This window comes from Lithobates pipiens, unplaced genomic scaffold, assembly GCF_037356315.1.
Source record: "Lithobates pipiens isolate NorthernLeopardFrog02 unplaced genomic scaffold, aLitPip1_a1.2 Scaffold_27, whole genome shotgun sequence".
NCBI lineage: Eukaryota > Metazoa > Chordata > Amphibia > Anura > Ranidae > Lithobates > Lithobates pipiens.
This window is the reverse complement of record NW_027507788.1, coordinates 207,215,199-207,231,649: the sequence shown is the minus strand read 5'-3', so window position 1 is coordinate 207,231,649 and position 16,451 is coordinate 207,215,199.

Here is a 16,451-nt window from a genome sequence, read left to right as displayed (position 1 = left end):
GAGCAGCCACTGGCGCGGTGAAAAAAAACCCAGCTCCCCAGAACCGTTTCTTTCGCAGAGTTCATACAGGTAGACGTTAACTGCACGTTTCTGCTGGAGCAGCCTATCAAGCATATAGAAGGTTGAGTTCCATCGCGTCGGGCAATCGCAAATAAGACGTCTGACCGGCAGATGGTGTCGCCGCTGAATGTCAGCAAGGCGAGCCATGGCCGTGTAAGATCTTCTGAAATGGGCCGAGATTTTCCTTGCCTGCCGCAAGATGTCCTGGACCCCAGGGTATTTGACAAGGAATCGCTGCACGACCAAGTTTAAGACGTGTGCCATGCACGGCACGTGCGTGATTTTGCCCTGTTTCAATGCGCTAAGCAGATTGGCACCGTTGTCACACACCACTTTACCAACTGTCAAATTGAGCGGTGTTAGCCACTCATCTGCCTGTGAACGCAAAGCTGAAAGGAGTGCCGGGCCAGTGTGGCTCTTTGCTTCCAGGCACAACAGACGCAGCACGGCATGGCAACGTCTCACCTGGCATGTGGAATAGGTTCTGGGGAGCTTGGGCGGTGCAGTGGAAGAGACGCTAGCAGCGGAAAAGGAGGAGGCAGCTGAGGAGGAGAGGGAGGAGGATGGAGTAGGAGGAGGAGAAGAAGAGTCAGGCCTGCATGCAATCCGTGGCGGTAAAACCAAATCTACACGGGTGCCACGGGTTACATGCTTGACGGCCGTCAGAAGGTTCACCCAGTGGGCAGTAAAACTGATATACCTTCCCTGCCCGTGTTTGCTAGACCACGTGTCTGTGGTCAGATGTATCTTGGCACCGACACTGTGTGCCAGAGATACATTCACTTGCCGCTGAACATGGCCATATAGCTCTGGGATGCCCTTCTCTGAGAAATACTTCCTTCCTGGGACCTTCCATTGTGGTGTTCCAATGGCCACAAATTTGCGAAAGGCCTCCGAGTCCACCAGTTTATATGGCAGTAGTTGGCGGGCTATGAGTTCTGACAAGCCAGCCGCCAACCGTTGGGCAAGAGGGTTATCCGGCATCATCATTTTTTTACGCTCAAACATTAGGCCCACGGAAGCCTGCCTTTTTGCAGAAAAATGTGAGCTTGGCGTGATGGAAGGTGGAGTGGAGGACAATTGTGAGGAGAGAGGAGAAGGAGAAGTAGAAGACGAGGCTGGACGGTGAGAGCCTGCAGTGTGGCTTTGTGTGTTCCGTTGCTCCCACTGGGCTCGGTGATGGCTGCTCATGTGCCTTCTTAAGGCGGTCGTCCCTAGGTGAGTATTGGGCTTACCGCGACTAACGCGTTGACTGCAAAGATTGCAGATGGCAACGCTATTGTCAGCAGCGGACACGTTAAAAAAAGCCCACACTGCGGAGCCATGTGCCGGTGTCCTGGGAGCGCCAGATGTGACCGTACATGGTCGATGACTCGCTCCTGATACATTTGCAGTCTGCTTTGTCCCTGCTGTGCAATGTAAGTCATTGCTGCTTCTCCTCCCTATCTGCTGGTCCATATCTCCCTCTGAACTCCCCTCCTCTTCCTCTCTTGTGGGCACCCACGTGACATCACTAGACACGTCATCATCAACGTCACCTTCCCCACCGCTATAAGTAGAGATCTCGGAGTAGGCAGCAACACCGGGGACCAACCTCCTCCTTGGGCTGATCTGGGTACTGGCGTCAGACTGCTGAGTAGCGCTTGTTGCTACCTCCTCTTCCTGATCCAATACCAAGAGTGGCTGCGCATCAGAAATGTCCTCTTGATATGGATCGGAAAATAATTCCAGTGACTCAAGCGGAAGGTATGTGGTGGTGGTGGTGGTGGTCGTGTTGTTGGTGGTAGTGTCTTTGGGGGTGCACATAGCAGAGAGTGAAGAAGAGGGTGCAGATCGAGAGGATGAGGAGGGTGCAGAAGAGTAAGGCTGAGCGAGCCACTCAACCAAGTCTGGTGCATCCTTTAAAGTAATTGAACGCACCTTCTGCAACTTCCCACTTTGGCTCAAGCCTGTTGCTCCTGCCCTACCCCTACCACCCCTGCGGAAGGGCCTGCCTCTTCCTCTGCCTGTCATTTTTTAAATGACCCTGTGACAAAACTCTTAGTCCCTATACCGCTGAAGGACTGCTGCAGTATAGGGCAGCGGTCAGCAGTGGTGCACGTCAACCCTATCTATTGTGGACCGATAGCGGTCCTTACAGAACAGCAGACTGTACCGCACTCAAGCCTATGTACCGTAGCACCCTATACCAAGTTACCAGTCCTTATAAGAACTTTTGTGGACCAAGCAGGTTGTGTATTAGTGTTTAGCAGACTGTACGTCAGTCCCTATACCGCTGAAGGACTGCTGCAGTATAGGGCAGCGGTCAGCAGTGGTGCACGTCAACCCTATCTATTGTGGACCGATAGCGGTCCTTACAGAACAGCAGACTGTACCGCACTCAAGCCTATGTACCGTAGCACCCTATACCAAGTTACCAGTCCTTATAAGAACTTTTGTGGACCAAGCAGGTTGTGTATTAGTGTTTAGCAGACTGTACGTCAGTCCCTATACCGCTGAAGGACTGCTGCAGTATAGGGCAGCGGTCAGCAGTGGTGCACGTCAACCCTATCTATTGTGGACCGATAGCGGTCCTTACAGAACAGCAGACTGTACCGCACTCAAGCCTATGTACCGTAGCACCCTATACCAAGTTACCAGTCCTTATAAGAACTTTTGTGGAACAAGCAGGTTGTGTATTAGTGTTTAGCAGACTGTACGTCAGTCCCTATACCGCTGAAGGACTGCTGCAGTATAGGGCAGCGGTCAGCAGTGGTGCACGTCAACCCTATCTATTGTGGACCTATAGCGGTCCTTACAGAACAGCAGACTGTACCGCACTCAAGCCTATGTACCGTAGCACCCTATACCAAGTTACCAGTCCTTATAAGAACTTTTGTGGACCAAGCAGGTTGTGTATTAGTGTTTAGCAGACTGTACGTCAGTCCCTATACCGCTGAAGGACTGCTGCAGTATAGGGCAGCGGTCAGCAGTGGTGCACGTCAACCCTATCTATTGTGGACCGATAGCGGTCCTTACAGAACAGCAGACTGTACCGCACTCAAGCCTATGTACCGTAGCACCCTATACCAAGTTACCAGTCCTTATAAGAACTTTTGTGGAACAAGCAGGTTGTGTGTTAGTGATTAGCAGACTGTACGTCAGTCCCTATACCGCTGAAGGACTGCTGCAGTATAGGTGAGCGGTCAGCAGTGGTGCACGTCAACCCTATCTATTGTGGACCGATAGCGGTCCTTACAGAACAGCAGACTGTACCGCACTCAAGCCTATGTACCGTAGCACCCTATACCAAGTTACCAGTCCTTATAAGAACTTTTGTGGACCAAGCAGGTTGTGTATTAGTGTTTAGCAGACTGTACGTCAGTCCCTATACCGCTGAAGGACTGCTGCAGTATAGGGCAGCGGTCAGCAGTGGTGCACGTCAACCCTATCTATTGTGGACCGATAGCGGTCCTTACAGAACAGCAGACTGTACCGCACTCAAGCCTATGTACCGTAGCACCCTATACCAAGTTACCAGTCCTTATAAGAACTTTTGTGGAACAAGCAGGTTGTGTGTTAGTGATTAGCAGACTGTACGTCAGTCCCTATACCGCTGAAGGACTGCTGCAGTATAGGTGAGCGGTCAGCAGTGGTGCACGTCAACCCTATCTATTGTGGACCTATAGCGGTCCTTACAGAACAGCAGACTGTACCGCACTCAAGCCTATGTACCGTAGCACCCTATACCAAGTTACCAGTCCTTATAAGAACTTTTGTGGACCAAGCAGGTTGTGTATTAGTGTTTAGCAGACTGTACGTCAGTCCCTATACCGCTGAAGGACTGCTGCAGTATAGGGCAGCGGTCAGCAGTGGTGCACGTCAACCCTATCTATTGTGGACCGATAGCGGTCCTTACAGAACAGCAGACTGTACCGCACTCAAGCCTATGTACCGTAGCACCCTATACCAAGTTACCAGTCCTTATAAGAACTTTTGTGGAACAAGCAGGTTGTGTATTAGTGTTTAGCAGACTGTACGTCAGTCCCTATACCGCTGAAGGACTGCTGCAGTATAGGGCAGCGGTCAGCAGTGGTGCACGTCAACCCTATCTATTGTGGACCGATAGCGGTCCTTACAGAACAGCAGACTGTACCGCACTCAAGCCTATGTACCGTAGCACCCTATACCAAGTTACCAGTCCTTATAAGAACTTTTGTGGAACAAGCAGGTTGTGTATTAGTGTTTAGCAGACTGTACGTCAGTCCCTATACCGCTGAAGGACTGCTGCAGTATAGGGCAGCGGTCAGCAGTGGTGCACGTCAACCCTATCTATTGTGGACCTATAGCGGTCCTTACAGAACAGCAGACTGTACCGCACTCAAGCCTATGTACCGTAGCACCCTATACCAAGTTACCAGTCCTTATAAGAACTTTTGTGGAACAAGCAGGTTGTGTATTAGTGTTTAGCAGACTGTACGTCAGTCCCTATACCGCTGAAGGACTGCTGCAGTATAGGGCAGCGGTCAGCAGTGGTGCACGTCAACCCTATCTATTGTGGACCGATAGCGGTCCTTACAGAACAGCAGACTGTACCGCACTCAAGCCTATGTACCGTAGCACCCTATACCAAGTTACCAGTCCTTATAAGAACTTTTGTGGAACAAGCAGGTTGTGTGTTAGTGATTAGCAGACTGTACGTCAGTCCCTATACCGCTGAAGGACTGCTGCAGTATAGGTGAGCGGTCAGCAGTGGTGCACGTCAACCCTATCTATTGTGGACCGATAGCGGTCCTTACAGAACAGCAGACTGTACCGCACTCAAGCCTATGTACCGTAGCACCCTATACCAAGTTACCAGTCCTTATAAGAACTTTTGTGGACCAAGCAGGTTGTGTATTAGTGTTTAGCAGACTGTACGTCAGTCCCTATACCGCTGAAGGACTGCTGCAGTATAGGGCAGCGGTCAGCAGTGGTGCACGTCAACCCTATCTATTGTGGACCGATAGCGGTCCTTACAGAACAGCAGACTGTACCGCACTCAAGCCTATGTACCGTAGCACCCTATACCAAGTTACCAGTCCTTATAAGAACTTTTGTGGAACAAGCAGGTTGTGTGTTAGTGATTAGCAGACTGTACGTCAGTCCCTATACCGCTGAAGGACTGCTGCAGTATAGGTGAGCGGTCAGCAGTGGTGCACGTCAACCCTATCTATTGTGGACCTATAGCGGTCCTTACAGAACAGCAGACTGTACCGCACTCAAGCCTATGTACCGTAGCACCCTATACCAAGTTACCAGTCCTTATAAGAACTTTTGTGGACCAAGCAGGTTGTGTATTAGTGTTTAGCAGACTGTACGTCAGTCCCTATACCGCTGAAGGACTGCTGCAGTATAGGGCAGCGGTCAGCAGTGGTGCACGTCAACCCTATCTATTGTGGACCGATAGCGGTCCTTACAGAACAGCAGACTGTACCGCACTCAAGCCTATGTACCGTAGCACCCTATACCAAGTTACCAGTCCTTATAAGAACTTTTGTGGAACAAGCAGGTTGTGTGTTAGTGATTAGCAGACTGTACGTCAGTCCCTATACCGCTGAAGGACTGCTGCAGTATAGGGCAGCGGTCAGCAGTGGTGCACGTCAACCCTATCTATTGTGGACCGATAGCGGTCCTTACAGAACAGCAGACTGTACCGCACTCAAGCCTATGTACCGTAGCACCCTATACCAAGTTACCAGTCCTTATAAGAACTTTTGTGGAACAAGTGAGTTGTGAATGTTTAGCAGACTGCAGCAGAAGGGCAGCAGTCAAGTATAATATCCTTTCTATATTTGGAAGAAAGAATATTATACATGTACAAGCCTATTACTGTACCACTGATACCAGTCCTGAAAAGAACCTTTGTGGAACTAATAATAACAGCAAGTCTTTAAAATTACCCTCACTGCCTGACAACACTGCTTCCTTCCTGTCCCTATACAAATTGGCAAAAAAAGAGAACGATTAGTGGTTACTGGAACAGCTCTTTTGTGGACCTTGATAGTAACAGCTAATGATGATGATGATGATGATGATGATGAAAGACTAATCTGGCTGTCCCTGTAGCATACACCGTCCTTTCCCTTTCTCTAAACTAACAAAAGACACTCAGGCTGCTGCAAGAATCAGCAGCACAGCAAACCTATCAACACCTAACACCTATACCAGTCCTGAAAAGAACTTTTGTGTACCAAATAGCTAGTGGTTTATCTCTCCCTACTCCACACAGGAACCTGTCCCTATCGTAACAGAAGAAAGAATGTAAAATGGCCACCGGATCGGGTGTATTTATAGGTTAGGGGGAATGTCCAAGTGTCCATGTGCTGTCATGTCTCAATTGGCTGTCCTGTATCACATGATAAACGTGTCACCAAAGGTTAAAGTTCTTGTATACATTAAACACGTAAGTCCGCCGCGGCGAACGACGGAAAAAGGCGTTCGAACGTGCGGACCGCGAATGTCGGAAATTCGCCGCGAAACGACCGCCGGGCGAAACGTTCGTCCATCACTAGTCATTTGGCTATAGCGCGGATCTCAAGTGGTTAAAAACGTGCTGTGGTTGTAAGCCCGATCGGTTCCGGTTCAACGTGCAGCAGGGGTGGAGAGACTGAGGACCTGTTCATTTTTCAGCCACACACCAGATTACAGGTTTGTTGGTACTTTCCAGTCCTGTGGTGAACACTGTGGACCATTCAGCATCATTAGGTCCTTTTCTCTCCCTCCCTCTCTGAGTTTCTTGCACCTGGCTGGGCAGTGACCACAGTCGCCCTAGGATTTTACGAGGGGAACCCCTAACAGGCAAGTGTCCCACTTGTTGGTGATTCTTCACAAAAAATAAAAATGTTATATCTTTATGTTTGAAGCCTGAAATGTGGCAAAAGGTTGAAAAGTTTAAGGGAGCCGAATACTTTCGCAAGGCACTGTATATCCCTGTATATTGTGGTCATTTAGGTGCCCATCTACATTTTATTTGAAACTATCAATGCTCCCTGCTGAAACCACAGCTTGTGAAAGAGAATTCCACATTCTTATCGCTCTTAGGCCGCGTACACACGGGCGGACTGTTCGCCCAACTTTGTCCGCTGAACAGTGTTTCAGCAGACAGTCCGCTCGTGTGTGGGCTTCAGCGGACAGTTTCAGCGGACAGTCTGACGAACAAAGTTTTTCGGAATTCCCGTAAGACAGTCCGCTGAAACTTGGTTTGAGCGGACAGTCTGCTCGTGTGTAGGCTTGTTCGACAAACTAAGTATGGCGCATGCTCAGAAAGAATTTACACGGCGAAGGTTGCATTGCAGTGTATAGGACGTCGTTTTTCAAGTCCCGTCGTACGTGCCGTTCACGTCATCGCGCACGCTTTCAGCGGACTGTTCGTTCATCGTGTGTGGTCAAGTCCGCTCATGCAAATTTTGAGCGGACTGTTTGTCGGATTGTTTGACAAACTAAGTTGGGCGAACAGCCTGCCCGTGTGTACGCGGCCTTACTGTAAAGAACCCTCTACATTGTTTCCAGTTAAATCGCATTTCCTCTCATTTTAGTGAATGGCCGCAAGTCTTTTTAAATGCACTTTCGCAGAAAAGTTTTATCCCTATTTGTACATTGAAATCATATCCCCTCTCAAGCGTCTCTTCTCCAGAGAGAATAAGTTCAGTGCTTGTAATCTTTCCTCATGCCTAAGATCCCCAGTCCCTTTACTAGCTTTGTTGCCCTTCTCTGTACTCGCTCTATTTCCAGCACATCCTTCCTGAAGACTGGAGCCCAGAACTGGATGGCATACTCCATGTTCAGCCGGACCAGAGTCTTGTAGAGTGGGAAAATCATCATTTTATCTTTGCACTTTATTTTTTTTATTTTTTTAATGCATGCCAATATTCTATTGGCTTTGCTTGCAGCAGCTTGGCATTGCATGGGGTTGCTGAGCCTGTCATCTACTAGGACCCCCAGGTCCTTTTCCATTCTAGATTCCCCCAGAAGTTCTCCCCTTGGCTGTACACACGTGGCAGTGTGTGTGCGTGCCCCACATGTTTTATCACATATGGCATCATGCTGGGCACACACACGTCAAATCCATGCTCTTACATTATATAGGACCAGTAACCTGGGAGAACTGTTATTGGTTAATAGACCACCTAAAGAGAACAGCCAATACACCTGTTATACTCAGCACATAGACCTTCTACACCAGGGGTCTCCAAACTGTGGTCCTGGGGCCGGATGTGGCCCTTAGCTTGCCTTTATCTGGCTCTTGGGGCACTATTCCCTCCACTGACACCAACCACCAACTAACACCAACCATGGGGAATCATTTTTGTCACTGACACCAACAATGGGGCACTATTCCTTCCATTGACACTAACGATGGGGCCCTAGTCCTCCCACTGACAGCAAAGATATGGTATTGTTTACTCCCACTGGACACCTGGACATTTTATACTCTCAATGGCCACAGTACGGCCCCCCTAAAGTCTGAAGGACAGTAAACTGGCTATACAGGTGCATCTCAAAAAATTTGAATTATCATCCAAAGTTTTTTTTTTTTCAGTAATTTAATTCAAAAAGTAAAATTAATATATTATATAGATTCATTAAACACAGAGTTATATATTTCAAGCTATTCTTTCTTTTAATTTTGATGATGATGGCTTACAGCTAGTGAAAACACAAAATATCTGAGGGGGACAGGCAAGGCATTTTAGCCCATGATTGAATGATAAGATCAGCAGAGCTTCCCCTCATTTCAGATCTTCCTTCTGATCTACGGCAACTGCACTTCCAATTGCACTGAAAAAGGGCACTTGTAGTGCAAAGTGGATTAGCATTTGGTAAATAACCACCATGGTGTCACATTCTAATCAGCTAATTAACTCAAGTAATATACTATGCCCACCTCACTGTAGTGTTCTCTGCCCCTCTGCCTCTCCCACACGGTAGCATTCCTTGCTCCCCACACACAGTAGTATACTCTGCCCCCCCCCCACACACACACGGCAGTGTTCTCTGCCCCCCACCCCACTAGTGTCCTCTCCCCCCCACAGCATTGCCATCTGCCACCCCCCCCCCCCCCCCCCAGTAGTGTCCTCTGCCCTCCATAGCTGTGTCCTCTGCATCCCCCCCACCCAGTAGTGCCACCCCTCTGTGGTGTCCTCTGTCCCTCCCCCCACACAATTGGCTGCCTCCACACACAGTAGTTTCCTTTGCCCCTCTGTAGTACCCTTTGCCCCCCAATAGCAGTGTCCTCAGCCCCCCCACACAGTAGGCTCCCCCCACCCACAATAGTGTCCTCTGTCCCCCCCACCACAGTAGTCTCCCCATAGCAGTGTCCTCTGCACTCCCCTACAGTAGTGTCCTCTACCCCCACCCCCATAGCAGTGTCCTCTGCACCCCACCAGTGTCCTGTACTCCACCAAAGAAGTTTACTCTGCCCCTCCCATAGCACTGTCCTCTGCCATCTCCCCCCCACCCATCCTCTTCCCCCATAGCTGTGTCCCCTGCACCCCCTGCATAGCATTGTCCTCTGCATCCTCCCCCCACCCCAATAGCACGGTCCTTTGCCATCCTCCCCAGTAGTGTCCTCTTCACCCCCATAGTTGTGTCCTCTGCAACCACCCCCCCCACCCACAGAAGTGTCCCCTGCATAGCATTGTCCTCTGCACCCCCCCCCCCCCAAACACACACACACACACAGTAGTGTTCTCTGCCTCCCTCTGTCGTGTCCTCTGCCCCCCCTCATAGCACTGTCCTCTGCCACCCCCCTCCCCCCATTAGTGTTCTCAGCCCCCCATAGCTGTGTCCTCGGCACCTCCCCCCGACAGTAGTGTCCTCTAACCCCCCTACCCCCACAGTAGTATCCTCTGACCCCCCTCATAGCAATATCCTTTGCAACCCGCTACCCCCCACAGTAGTGTCATGTTTCTTCTGTGTTTACAACACACATCTGTGTGTAGGTAGCCCTCTCCTACCTTACAGAAACTGTGCATCAGAGAGAAATGAGAGGCAGCACACAGCACAGTGCTGGATGGAGGACGGGAGTTGCCAGAGTTAACTTTTCATGTTAACAAGCAGGTGATAGGTTTCTAGGACCACCTTGCAACCAATCACCTGCTGGTTAACTTGCAAAGTTAACTAAAGCAGTTGTCATGCTTCTGCCCTCCATCCAGCACTGCTACGGCTCAACGCAGCCCTCATCATAATCTGCCTGTCAGCTTCCCTCAATTGACAAGTAGATCGTGATCTATGGGTTGCCGACCACTGCTATAAATGGTCTCTCAGTCTGGTTCAGTAGGTTACACAATCATGGGGAAGACTGCTGACTTGACAGTTGTCCAGAAGACAGTCATTGACACCCGTCACAAGGACGGTAAGTCACATAAAGGTCATTGCTAAAGAAGCTGGCTGTTCACAGAGTGCTGTATCCAAGCATATTAATGGGAAGTTGAGTGGAAGGAAAAAGTGTGGTAGAAAAAGGTGCACAAGCAACAGGAATAACCACAGCCTTGAGAGGATTATGAAGCAAAGGCCATTCAAGAATTTGGGGGAGATTCACAAGGAGTGGACTACAGCTGGTGTCAGTGCTTCATGAGCCACCACACACACAGACGTATCCAGGACATGGGCTCAACTGTCGCATTCCTTGTGTCAAGCTGCTCCTAGACCAGAGAGAACATCAGAAGCTAGAAATGGCAGCGATCTGCGATTTTTATCATGACTGCCACATAATGGGTTTGACAATTTTGACACATTTTTGGGACCATTGACATTAATACAGCGATCAGTGCTATAAAAATGCATTGATTACTGTAGCAATGTCACTGGCAGTGAAGGGGTTAAAACTAGGAGGCTATCAAGGGGTTAATTGTGTTCCCTAGTACGTGTTCTAACTGAAGGGGGGAGGGGACTGATTAGGGGAGATGACAGATCGCTGTTCATACTTTGTATGAACAGACAATCTGTCGCTTCTCCCTCAGAGAATGGGGACCTCTATGGTTACACACAGAGATCCCGGTTCTCGCCATGTTACGAGCGATCGCAGGAGCCCAGAGTTTATCGAGATCGCTGAGCACTCATATCATATCCGCTCCAGGGGCAAGCTGCGGGAAGCCCCCGTGGTGTCAGAGGGGGGTGGGTCATCCCGCCCCGCCCTGAGCTATATAAGAACTGTCACAGAGAAGACGCATCAGTCGGCGGGAGCCTCCCATGGAGGCGGAACTGTTGCAGCTTTTTTTTTATTCTTTTTCGGCTCATTGGCGAACTGAGATAGTAAATGTTGGGTTTTCACTAGCATAATCATTAAAATTAAAAGCAAGAAATGCTTGAACTATATCACTCTGTGTGTAATGAAGCTATACAATAAATGACTTTCACTTTTTGAATTGAATTACTGAAATAAATTAACTTTTTGAGATGTACCTCTACTTAGGTGCTAGAGGTAGGATGTATGTGAGAGCAAATAAATGTAAGCAGGCCTAGTGAGGACTGTAATGTCATGGGCAGTGGAATCGGGCAGCTGCAGCCAGGGGGGCTGGCAGAGCCTGTAGAGCAGGGATGTCCAAACTTTTTTCAAAGAGGGCCAGATTTGATGAACTGAACATGCTCGAGGGCCGACCATTTTGCCTGACATTCTTTGAACCATTAAAATTCGGTCTAAGTGTGTCCATCCGAGCACTAATACACTACCCAACAAGAATTCTCTTGCCTTTGTGGCTGTGTGTGGTGAAGAGATGAACTCAAGTGTATTATTTGGATACACCGTATTTTTTGGGGTATAACACGCACCTTCACTTTAAGAGGGAAGCTTCAGGAAAAAAAAAATTAAATTTTAAATAAAGAACTGAAGCAAAATAAGGGTCAGTGCCCATCTGCAGACCCACAATTGCCGGGAACGCAGAGCCCACCATTGCTAGAAATCAAGTGCCCACCATTGCCAGGAATGTACCCACCATTGCCACGAATGCAGCCCCACCATTGCTAGAAATTCACTCACCATTGCCAGGAATGCAGCGCCCACCATTGCTAGGAATGCAGCGCCCACCATTGCTAGGAATGCAGCGCCCACCATTGCTAGGAATGCAGTGCCCACCATTGCTAGGAATGCAGCGCCCACCATTGCCAGGAATGTACCCACCATTGCCACGAATGCAGCCCCACCATTGCTAGAAATTCACTCACCATTGCCAGGAATTCACTCACCATTGCCAGGAATGCAGCCCCACCATTGCCAGGAATGCAGCCCCACCATTGCCAGAAATGCAGCGCCCACCATTGCCAGGAATGTACCCACCATTGCCACAAATGCAGCCCCACCATTGCTAGAAATTCACTCACCATTGCCAGGAATGCACCCACCACTGCTAGAAATTCACTCACCATTGCCAGGAATGCAGCCCCACCATTGCTAGGAATGCAACGCCCTCCATTGCTAGGAATGCAGCGCCCACCATTGCTAGGAATGCAGTGCCCACCATTGCCAGGAATGTACCCACCATTGCCACGAATGCAGCCCCACCATTGCTAGAAATTCACTCACGATTGCCAGGAATGCCCCCACCACTGCTAGAAATTCACTCACCATTGCCAGGAATGCAGCCCCACCATTTCCAGGAATGCAGCCCCACCATTGCCAGGAATGCAGCCCCACCATTGCCAGGAATGCAGCCCCACCATTGCCAGGAATGCAGCGCCCACCATTGCCAGGAATGCAGCGCCCACCATTGCCAGGAATGCAGCGCCCACCATTGCTAGAAATTCACTCACCATTGCCAGGAATGCACCCACCACTGCTAGAAATTCACTCACCATTGCCCGGAATGCAGCCCCACCATTGCACGGAATGCAGCCCCACCATTGCACGGAATGCAGCCCCACCATTGCCCGGAATGCAGCCCCACCATTGCCCGTAATGCAGCCCCAACATTGCCCTGAATGCAGCCCCACCATTGCCCGGAATGCACCCACTATTGCCAGGAATGCAGCCCCACCATTGCCGGGAATGCACCCACCATTGCCGGGAATGCAGCCCCACCATTGCCGGGAATGCACCCACCATTGCCGGGAATGCAGCCCCAACATTGCCAGGAATGCACCCACTATTGCAAGGAATGCAGCCCCACCATTGCCGGGAATGCACCCACTATTGCCAGGAATGCAGCCCCACCATTGCCAAGAATGCAGCCACCATTGCAGCCACCATTGCCAGGAATGCAGCCACCATTGCTATGAATTCACTCACCATTGCCAGGAATGCACCCACCATTGCCAGGAATTCACCCCCAATTGCTAGGAATGCAGCCACCATTGCCTGGAATTCACCCACCATTGCCAGGAATGCAGCCCCACAATTGCAATTGCCAGGAATGCAGCCACCATTACCATCAGTGCAGCCATGGAGGGCAGGACGAGCGCCAAAGACATCTTACAGGAGAATTTCCTGTTTACACAACGGCCCCTTTAAGAGAAAGTCCCGCCTCCTCTGATGGACAGTACAGTCGTCCAATGGCAGAGATGGGACTTCCTATTACAGCTGCCGTGTAAACAGGAAATTCTCCTCCTGTGTGCACGGCACTCGTCCTGCCTCCTCCCTCCAAGGCAGCTGGACTATATATCTTTTGTGACCCGGCGCTGGGAGATCGCGGGGGGCCACAAAAGATGTATATGTTTAAATAACCAGGCGGGCCGTTCAAAACCGGACCGCGGACCGCGATTGGCCCGCGGGCCGGACTTTGGACATGCCTGCTGTAGAGGGTTTGCTGGGCGAATAGTCCACCAAAGGACAGCTAGCACTAAAGACTTCCTATTCTATTTTTCTACATTAAAAAGACACCCGTGGTCCTTGCCTGAAAATGCCAATCTCTAAGGTCTGACTGAGTCAGTGTTGGGCTTAACCATGTGCTAACTGTGCCCGGAGTCAAGTGTTGTGCAGGAGAGAGAGAGTGATAGTCTGCAAGTGTGTGTTGTGCAGGACGAGTTTGAAGAAGTGTCGTGTACGAGGAGTGTACATAGTTCTGTCCCAAGCTGACTGTTCTATAAATCTTCTGGGCAATCTCTCAATAAAAATAAAAGAACAATCACATGGACTGTTCATTGTCTCAAGAGTGACTGGGAAGTGAATGCCGGGCTGGACAGGGTGACAGGTGGACCATAACTTTCAGCAGCCACTACGGGGGGTGCCACTACAATGGCATCATATGTTACACAAAGAGAAAGCTCAAAATACTCCAAACATTAACTAAATGAGTTTGTATGGTGCCATCATGTGGTAAAAAAAAAAGTAAAAAACTCTAAAACTTTCCTTTGGGAACATGGTACATTTAATTTTTTTGAAAGTGAACCTATCCTTTAAATAAACTGGAATAGTTATGGCAGTGATGCTGCCATCAGTGTCGGCTGGTGCTCCATTTTTGAGGGGGGTGGCAAACAAACCCCCTCGTCTGACTGCCTGCTCGCTCATTAGCCCGCTTGCCCACCCGCACTTACCTCATCCAGGTCCTTGACGGCTTCCCAGCTTCTCTTCTGGGCAATCTGGTCTTAAGACCCGCTTCCTGTCCTGATTGGCCAGGAGGAGAAGCAGGAAGACACTAGCGAATGTTGATTCGCTAATGTCACAAGTGGGTGGGTACTGCGCCCCAAGCCAAAACTTTTTGAAGCCAATTAGAGCCTCAGGCTCTAATCATGTGCTTAAAAAAAATCCTGTAGAAATCAATGTGTCCAGCGTCCCGCATGGAGATTAGGGGCCGGTGCATATAGATTAGGGTGGCGGCACCCCTACACCCTTTATGGACCGGTCTACGCTGGCTGCCATCCTGACTGGATCAATTAATAGTAAAACATTTAATAAAAGGCTAGCCTCCCAAGCAAATATATACAGTGCTATGAAAAAGTATTTGCCCCTTCCTAATTTTTTTTTTTTTCATATTTCTCACACTTAAAGCGGGAGTCCGCCGGGATGTCGGCACCCGAAGCCGATCTCTAGATCGTCTGTCGGGTGCTGCCGCCGCCTTCTTGGGTATGGGAATCAGGAAATGGAGCCTTTCGGCTTCATTTCCCGGTTCCCTACTGCGCATGCGCGAGCCGCGCTGCGCAATAAGGACAGTCCCCGCTGCCTCTGGGATCTGTGTGTTTCCCAGCAGGCAGTGGGGCACTTGTGGAAAGGGGCGGGCACTTGCGGAAAGGGGCGTAATCTACGCCCCTTTCCGCAGAGAGCTATCCCGGAAGTGGGTGCAGAATACCTGTACTGTACAGGTATCTGCACCCCCCTCCCCCCTGAAAGGTGCCAATTGTGGCGCCGGAGGGGGGGGGAGGGTTCCGATGAGCGGAAGGTCCACTTTAGGGTGGACCTCCGCTTTAAATGATTCAGATCATTAAACAAATTTTAATATTACACAAAGATAACCCGAGTAAATCCAAGATGCAGTTTTGTAAATGATTATATCATTTATTAAGGGGAAAAAAGCTGTTCAAACCTGCCTGGCCCTATGTGAAAAAGTAATTGCCCCCTCCCATGCTGAATCATGAATGAGCTGTGATTAACCACAATTTTTTGGAAAGAGGAGTTACATTTCACTTGCCACACCCAGGTCTGATTACTGGCAGACAGGTTGAATCAAGAAATCACATAAATAAAAGCTGTTGGACAAAATGAAGCATGCTAACAGATGACAAAAAGCCACACATCATGCCACAATCTAAAAAAAAAAAATCAACAACAATTAAGAAACAACGTAATAGTTACATTGAATAAAGACACCAGTCCATCCAGTTCAACCTGAGTGAGTGTCTACAATTGTCCCTATCCCTGTACATTGCACACTCACATCGGTCCCTATTCATATACTAGGGCCAGTTTTGGACAGAAGCCAATTAACCTACCTGCATGTCTTTGGAGTGTGGGAGGAAACCGGAGTACCCAGAGGAAACCCACGCAGGCACAGGGAGAACATGCAAACTCCAGGCAGGTAGTGTCGTGTTTGGGATTCAAACCAGCAACCCTATTTACTTCTAGGTGAGAGTGCTAACCACTACTCCACTGTGCCACCCTAAATGTAATGTAATGTACATGTATCAGTCTAGAAAGGGTTTTAAAGCCATTTCTAAAGCTTTGGAACTCCAGTGAACCCACGGGAAGAGCCATTATCCACAAATGAAGATTTGTGAACAGTGGTGAACCTTCCCTACAAAAATTACTCCAAGAGCATGACAGCGACTCATCCGGGAGGTCATAAAAGGACCCAGGACAGTGATGGCGAACCTTGGCACCCCAGATGTTTTGGAACTACATTTCCCATGATGCTCCACTACACTGCAGAGTGCCAGGGCATCATGGGAAATGTAGTTCCAAAACATCTGGGATGCCAAGGTTCGCCATCACTGACCCAGGACAA